Source organism: Carcharodon carcharias, chromosome 4 (genome assembly GCF_017639515.1).
Source record: "Carcharodon carcharias isolate sCarCar2 chromosome 4, sCarCar2.pri, whole genome shotgun sequence".
Lineage (NCBI taxonomy): Eukaryota > Metazoa > Chordata > Chondrichthyes > Lamniformes > Lamnidae > Carcharodon > Carcharodon carcharias.
In genome coordinates, this window is record NC_054470.1 from 19,369,470 (window position 1) to 19,378,889 (window position 9,420).

The window sequence follows — 9,420 nt, forward strand, 5'->3', positions numbered from 1 at the left end:
GATGCTTAAGTCCAAAACCTCGAGGCCTGCAGAGGATTCTAAACGAAACTGTTAGATAAATGAATCACACCCGTAAGAAGTCTAACAATGTTTCTTGGGAGAAATTAAGGATCCCAGATTCACATTTCGGAATGCTGACGTACGTTTAAATGGTCACCTCACGAGTTTCAAATTAGACACAGGAGCTTGTCAGATAAAAACCCATCACTAGTGAAATAATATCTGAAGCCACCTACAACACAGTTATATGGACCAGGAGGCATCAAGCTCCAGGTCAAAGGTACATTGCAAGCAATGCTCCAATATAAAAACAAACAAATACGGGAGGCATTTTATGCGCTCCACAACCAAGAATTTTCTCTCCTGTGCAGGAAAGTCTGTGTCAAACTCAACCTCATCCAAAAGATCAATGAGATTAACCAGCAAGGATTTGGTCCCAATTTTAAAAAGATTTTCCAAAACATATTACTGGACTGTGGCAACTGAAGACTGCATTCAGTGTAAAGCTGAGAGATGATGCCAAACCCATGTGCTTGTTTACACCGTGGAAACTCGCTTACAAACCAAGTAAAACTGAAACTTGATGAGGTGACCAAGATGAGGGACATTTCCCCCATCACTCAGCCGACAGAATGGTGTTCCAGGATGGTCCCAGTACTGAAGCCAAATGGATCTGTTCTCTGTGCCAACCTGACACAATTCAACAAGGCAGTGGAGAGGGAAATCCATCTGATGCCTTCAGCGGATGACAGCTTGACCAAACTTGATCAAACAAAGAGCCCAGTGTTCTTAAAACCTGATGTCAACAGCGCCTTCTGACAAGTTCCATTAGACGAGAAATCTAAGTTGCTGACAACTTTTACGACCTCATTTGGCAGAATCTGCATCAATCATTTGCACTTCGGCATCGCCTCAGCTCCTGAGATTTTTCAACGTTTGATGTCGGCCATCTTGCAAGGCCTGAAAGGAGTCATCTGCCATAGGGATAATGTCCTTGCCTGCAGTACGACTGTCGAGTAACAGGACAATAGGCTTACAGCTCTCTTGAAACACTTGCAGGAAGCAGGAATGATGCTGAATGATAAGTTCAAGTGCTCTAAGACCTCCATCTGTTCTTAGGTCATATTGTGAGCAGAAAAGGCATCATGGCAGACCCACATGAAACAAATGGAATGAGTCAGTTCCCAGCCCCCTCATCCATTTCAGACCTCCAAAGATTCCTTGGCATGGTGAGCTAGTTGGCAAAATCTTTGCCCAAACTGGCGCAGAGTCACTGCGATGCCTTCTCAAAAATGCCCAAGCCTGGTGTTGGGATGCACACCAACGGCAAGCATTCCATCAGATGAAAGACATGCTTCCCTCACCAGATATCCTGGCTCACTCTGACCCATCCCCGCCAACTACAATTGCAGCAGATACCCCATCAGTAGGACTAGGGGTGGTTCTGTTTTAAGAGCAGGCGGGTGGATGCCACCGACCCATATATTACGCGTCCAGGGGCCTGTCAGATGCAGAGATACAGTATTCAGTTATTGGAAAAGAGGCCCTCGCAGGAAGGTGGGCTGAAAGTGAACACCAAGACAGATCACAAACCATTGGTTTCACTATTGGGTGAGAAAGAGCTCGCCAGGATGGCCCTTAGATTTCAGAGATTCTGCTTGCATCTCAGCCTGCATCCAGAGGGAACATCAAATGACTGCAGACCGTCCAGGCCCGCAGTTGACCATCCTGCGACACACGATGTCAATCTGGTTGACAAGCTTGAGTCATATTCCCAGTTTGTGACAACCCAACTGCTGGCAAGGTCCAAAAGGTTTTAACATATGCCAGGAGCAGGTGTGCGATGAAGAGTCTGTCCTCATCCATCACTACTGTCTACAAAATTGGCCACTGCAGCATCCAGGTGGCAATGTAAAGAAAATTTACTTCAAACAGCAGAAAACACTTCACTGTTAGAAATGATCTGCTAGTGTATGCCAAGCGATTGGATGGTTCCGTTTCACTCCAGCTGGAGATTCTACAATGAATCCACCAAGGTCAATTGGAGATCACAAAGTGCAGAGCATGAGCCCAGTCTGCAGTGTGCTGACCGGGAATATCAAGATCAATTGAAAAGGTCATTTTAAACTGCCAGCTGTGCCCAGCGGGAGACCTTTATCCCTATGCAGTTCCCTACCAGACCATGGGAATGTTAGGGAATGGATCTATTCTGAAACGTTGTTGACTATTTCTCCTGGTGGATCGAAGTGAACTGCTTACACACAATGACGCCAGAGTTGGTCATTAGGTTGTTGAAAGAAATCTTTGTGATCCATGGCATCCCCGACTAGGTGGCACCTGACAATGAGCCACAATTCGCTAATGAATACCACTCATTTTGCCAGCAATAACAGATTTCAACACCTCACCAGCTCCTCAATGTATCCACAACCAAACGGTGAGGCAGAAAGGAGCATTCACACTATTAAAACCCTCTTGAAGAAAAATGACTTTCTGATGGTGCTTTTGACATATAGGTGCACCCCAGTACAATGTGGATTAGGACCATCAGAGCTGCTGATGGGCAAAAAACTTCACACTCAAATTCCCATGCTGTCAATGGAATTAATCCCAGGGCAGTCAGGGGCCATCAGAAGGTTTACGACTGAGAACAGTCCTACGGACAGCAACAAACTTCCAATTACAATAGGAGGTAATGCACTAGAAACCTGCCCAGGCTAATCAAAGCTGACAAGGTTTGAATCAGGGACCTTGACAGAGAAGGCGTCATTGTCCTGAGCGATGAAGCTCAATGATGGTCTTCCTTGATACATACCCCAGGAGGCACAATCAGACGGAACAGGAAAAGTCTCCTCCTCATTCCTCGTGGTGAACCTCCTATCTTGAGTGAACCGGGTGTAAAATCTCAAATAATATCAACACCAATTATGACAACTTCAATAAGATAAAAATCAAAATACTGCAGATGCTAGAAATCTGAAATTGAAACAGAAAATGCTGGAAAAACTCAGCAGGTCTGGCAGCATCTGTGGAGTGAGAAACAGAGTTAATGTTTCGAGTCACCACAGTTTTAATGTGGTTTAGGCCCTTCAGAGCAGCTGATGAGCAGAAAAGTTCACTCTCAACTTCAACTTCAGATTAACAAAGTCAGTCCAAAGCAGTTGAGACTACCACTTCTCCAAACTTGAAAAGAACGAGATCTGGAAGAGTCGTAAAACCTCCGAACTACCTGAATCTGTAAAGTCAGAGACTAAGGGCGAGAAGGGATAGCACGTAAATACATTTGGGTAAAGACTTGGAGGGAGGTTTGGGACTTTAAGGGTTAATGTGGGACTGGGGAAGCAGTACCGCCCACATTTAGATGTAGAGAGTCACATGGGTGTAGTAGAGTGTAGGAGTGAGTCTGGTGGAAATCGGCATGAAGATAGCAACTAGGCAGGACTGTATCCTGTATATATGTATATGGTTGTATCAACCACACAAGCCTTCAGACCTCTTCATGAGACAAATACAGCTTTGCAACAAATACGTCAAAAGGTTCAGCACGCAGCTGGGAAAGGTGAGTAACTGGGACGTGAGCTGTATCGATTGCTGGCAAGGGAGAACCAAGAAACCTCATAGAAATTGGCTGCTTAAGGTTGTGAAAATGACAGGTACAATCAAGAGTGGATGAAAGCTAGAAATGTCTTTGGCACCATTTTTCATTCTGTGGAGCCTTGGTGCGTTTCTGCCACAACTCTACTTCGTGGGTGGAGCTTCAGAAATGTGCGCACAAGTGGCAATAGTGCCACTCATCCCAATTGCTGCAAAAACAGTGGAATGTACTATGGTGAATAGAGAGAGGAACTACAAGCAATTGACACACTGCAGAGAGTTTGAAACCTGAAAGGTAAAACAGCAAGAATATTCATTTAAACGGCAGAGAAGAAGAAAGGCCTGGGGAATATTACAAAAGTGTCCACAAAATTCCCAAGCTTAAATTGGAAGGTGGCTGACCTACTCTCTTTAAAGAACACACAGAATTATGGTTTGCCAACTCAGGCATGTCTGAACCAGGCTAACAGGCCAATAATGATTCGATTAGCCATTGGAAATAGACTCAACACACCTGGGCGTACGGAAGCTGGCCAAAAAAATCCCAAAAAGATTTGGTCAACTTTGGAAGACCAGTTCAGAGTCAAACTGAATTTCTGTATCCACCAGAATTGATGTCATATCGTTAAAAGCCTAAGGAATCCATTGATCATTTTATCAGTTGCTGCAGAGAAAAGGGGGCCTACTGTAATATTTAATAAGTGGAGTTTGCAGAATAAATTGCTTAATTAGTGATTGCATCAAGGCAAATGGACACATTAAAAAAAATCTGCTAAACAAATCCAAAAGATACAGCATCGATGAGTTACACAAAGATGGATGAAAGTATGAGCTGATTATTGCAGGCAACAAAGTTTGCAAGTGTCATGTATAACCTCAACCATTGCACAGTGACTGGAATAGCCAAACATGGGAATACATTTGGAAGGTGCAGACTTCTATATGTTGCCCAACATTTCTTGGCTTCTGCAAGCCATGTGCCAAAAAAGGTCACTAGCAGCAGCAACGTAAAAGAGCAAAAGCCGAAGGAGCTATAAGAAATTGTGCAAAGGCTTTAACAGATTGTAAATAAGCAACACCTTTGAGCAGCAACAATGACCAAACCAGATCCTACAGGAAAAGCAAACATGAGGTGGCATACAACGAGGATGATGAGCAAGATGCTGTGAGGCACAGTGAGCATACATTCCATACTGTGCATGTCACAGAACACATTGATGCCATTACACCATCAGAAGTATTTGCCACAATTCAGATCATGTGTCCTCAGAAAGTTGGTAAACATTCACTACTGAAAAAAAATAACACAAGGGCAAGTGTGAACATACTGGCTCTGAGAATTCTGCAAACAATGCATCCACAGAAGTCAAAGACTATAGTGAAACCCACTACCATGAAGCATATAATGGTTCAGTAACTCCATGTGTAGGATCCACCATGCTAGAGTGTAAATATAACCAGTCATCCCACCTGTCACAGATGTTCAATGTAGTAGAAACCAGTATGTTGAGATCTCACTATCCATGGAATGAGCCAAACACAGCAAGGCAGATCAGCATCAGAAGACACGCTCCTAGGTTGCAGATGAGGCTAATGAGAGAGATAGTCTATTGGCGGGGTATGAACAATGACATTGAAGTCACAGTTAAGAAGTGCAAGGGCAAGTCAGGAAAATATGCCAAATCAGCACAAAGAACCATTTGTACCGCACAAACTTTTTATTCATCCTTGGACCAAGATTGCTTCCAACCCTTTCCACATCCATGGGAATGAATTCTTAGTTGAGATTGACTATTTTTCTAAGTATTCTGTCATTGGTCAATTGCACAATACATCAAAACAACTGGAGCACACAATCTAAGTGCTATTTTCAGTTTATTTGGGGCACTCAGAGAGATGATCTCAGAAAACGGTCCTCAATTTACTAGTCAGTCATCCAGGGGCATGTGTGAGAAGTTGGGAATAGGTCACATTGTATCTTCTCAGCATAACCGCAGTTCTAGCAGCATCACCAAAGGAATGATTCGTGTGGTCAGATCTTTAATTCTAAAGTGCAGACAAAACAAATATGATCTGCGCATTGCAATGCTATACCTTAGAGTGCAACCATCCTATCACTGGAAGAACTCATGTTTGGCAGACCATTGCCAACAAATTCATCTAGTTTCATCAATCTACCCTTCCAGAAGTCAGGGAAGAACTTTCGAAGAAACAGCAGAGGATGAAAGACGTGCATGACAGGAATGCAAGTGAAGAGTTGCCAGGTTTAAAGATAGGACAACAGATTTGAATTCAGCCAAGGTGACAAGGATCTATCCAGAGCCAAGTTCATACGAGATCATCACACCCAATGGTGCAACTATGTGATGGAACAGAGGACAAATCAAGCAAGTAGCAAATTCTCAACCATTGTGTAACTTCATTGCATCCAGGACAAGATCCAAGGCAAAAATCCAAAGCAGCATCCAAGTGTGACATTTCCACAGGCCTTTCTGAGAAGATGTAACAACCTCAAGCTAACAATACAGTTACTAAGTATGAGCAGACAACCAAGGACTCTCCCGGGACTTATAAATCTAGGAGCATCTTAACTCGTAACTCTGTAATGTGTAAATGAGCATTTCCATATATTGTAAATAATTATTGTTATTTATAAGGAGGAGTCGTTTATTTGAAAAAAGGGAGTGCTGTGGTACACCTTTATGTGGGAGCAGTTATCTTTTCTGTAAACGTTACTGGGGGTGGGGGGGGGGAATAATGCATTATATCATGTGATGCAGGCTTAGGTCGGAATTTTCCAGCCCTGTTGTGGCGGTTTTCCCGCCGTGGATCTGGCAAGCCAGCCAAAAACCCTTTGACTTTGGCAGGACTGCAGATCCTGCTGGAGGCCAGGGCTGGCAGGGCTTTAGTCTCAGTTTATTTTGAGGAAGCTACAAACTGAGACACGTGTCCAAGTTGTCCAACTGTGTAATACTGCTACCAACTTCTCAAATCCTTAATAAATGAATTTTGTGTTAACCAATCCCTTACGCATGGTTGGTGCCTTGATGTTTAGCAACTAAATAAACATAAGGAAAAGAAAAACACAAGTGAACCTAGTGAATGTACAATTAGCTCATGGGAACATTTTTCTTTGGCTGTCTTATGTAACCTGTCATAATCTTGTGCACTTCCCTGAAATCTCAGCTCAATCCCTTATGCTCCAAGGAGAACATCCCCAGCTCCTCCAACCTAATGTTCTAGACAAAATTCGTCATCCGTGGAACCATTCTGGTAAACCTTCCCTGCAACCTCTCTAGGACTCTCATATCCTTCCTAAACTGTGGTGACCCGAATTGGATGCAACACACTATTTGAGGCCTAACCAGCGCTTTATAACGTTTCAACATAACTTACCAGTTTTTGTACCCAATGCCTTTATTTATGAAGCCCAAGATCCCATATGCTTTGCTAATTCCTCTCTCAATGAAGTCTCATGGCACCAGGTCAAACATGGGCAAGGAAAGCTCCTACAGTTTACCACTTACTTCAATGGACATCACCAAGAGTGGCTTGATAGCACTACTACTGACCGAGTGAGCCAAGTCCTAAAGGACATAACTGCTAGTCTGGGTCAGCAGCAGGTGGTGAGGGAACTAACAAGATGGAAAAACATACTTGACCTCATCCTCACCAATCTGCCTGCCGCAGGTGTATCTGTCCAGGATACCATTGGTAGGAGCGACCACTGCACAGTCCTTTTGGAGGCAAAATCCCAAATCACAATGACCCTCTATCGCGTTGTGTGGCACTACCAACGTGCTAAATGGGATAGATTTTGAACAGATCTAACAACTCAAAACTGGACATCCATGAGGCACTGCAGACCTTCAGCAGCAGAATTATACTCAACCACAATCAGTAACCTATGGCCTGGCATGTCCCCCACTCCACCATTACCACCAAGCTAGGGGATCAGCCCTGGTTTAATGAAGACTGCAGGAGGTCATGCCAGGAGCAGCTCCACGCATACCTAAAAATGAAGTGTTAACCTCGTGAAGCTACAACTCAGGATTACTTGTGTGCCAAACAGCGTAAGGAGCAAGTGATATACAGAACTATGCAATTGTTCAACTAACGGATGAGATCTAAGCTCTGCAGTTCCACCACATCCAGTTGTGAATGGTGGTGGACAATCAACTCACTGGAGGAGGAGGATCCGCAAATATCCCCATCCCCAATGATGGGGGAGCTCAGCACATTAGTTCAAAAGAAAAGGCTGAAGCACTTGCAGCCATTTCAGCCAGAAGTGCCGAGTCGGTGATCCATCTCGGCCTCCTCTGGAGGTCCCCAGCATTATAAATGCCATTCTTCAGCCAATTTGATTCACTCCACATGATGTCAAGAAACACATGAAGGCACTGGATACTGCAAAGGCTATGGGCCCTGACAACATTCTGGCAATAGTACTGAAGAAATGTGCCCCAGACCTTGCCATGCCCTAGCCAAGCTGTTCCAGTACATCTGCAACAGTGGCATCTATCCAGCAATGTGGAAAATTGCCCAAGTATGTAGTTGTACACAAAAAACAGGACAAATCCAACCTGGCCAATTACCGCCACATCAGCCTACTCTTCATTTTTTTTTAACATTTGTTTAATGGACGTGGTTGTCACTGGCTAGGCCAACATTTATTGCCCTCCTTTGTTTAAAGGACATTTAAGAGTCAACCACATTGCTGTGGGTCTAAAGTCACATGTAGGCCAGACCAGATAAGGGCAACGGATTTCCTTCCCTAAAGGACATTAGTGAACTAGATGGGTTTTTGCATCAATTGGCAATGGTCTCATGGCTACCATTGATGAGAATAGCTTTTGTTTCCATATTTATTAATTGAATTTAAATTCCACCAGCTGCTGTGGTAGGATTTGAACCCACGTCTCCAGGGCATTAACCTGTGACATTACCACTACACCACCGTTTCCCCTGACAGTGTTGTCAGCAGCTCAGTTAAGGAGCGCTTCCTCAGCAATAACCTTCTCACTAATGCATAGTTTGGGTTCCGCCAGGGCCACTCAGCTCCTGACCTGATTACAGCCTTGGTTCAAGCATGGACAAAAGAGTTGAACTCCAGAATAAGGTGAGAGTGAATGCCCTTGACATCAAGGCAGCATTTGACTGAGTGTGGCATCAAGGAGCCATAACAAAACTGGAGTCATTGGGAATTAAGAGGAAACTTCTCCACCAGCCGGAGTCATACCTAGCACAAAGGAAAATAGTTGTGGTTGTTGAAGGTCAATCATCTCAGTCCCAGGACATGGCAGGAGTTCCTCATGGCAGACTCCTCGACCCAACCATCTTCAACTGTTTCATCAATGACCTCCTCTCCATCGTAAGGTCAGAAGTGGAAATCTTCGCAGAGGAATGCACAATGTTCAGCACCATTTGCGACTCCTCAGCTTGTTATGAAATGGCAGGTGGTAATTGACGGGCTGACCAAATCCCAAAGGGAAACTTGGCCAAGCTATCACAATGATTTGCAATTTGTATTTTATTACAAGAAGATATGTGCACTGAAGTCAGAAGTAAAGATTCCGCTACCACTTTTGGAGATTTAAAATATTAAATTAAAACCTTTATTAATAAAAGCAAAGAAAACTTAGACACACAAGAATACAGCTACACAGTTAAATTTAGTCTTACATCATTTTCCAAAAGATTTTTACTTATCTAGACTCCCAAATAAACACCACTTTTCGAGGCAACAGTCCAAATAGATTCTTAATGTCTAAAACATCTGGTAATATAACTGCAAGGTACTCACTGTTACTTTAAGGGAGGTATTTC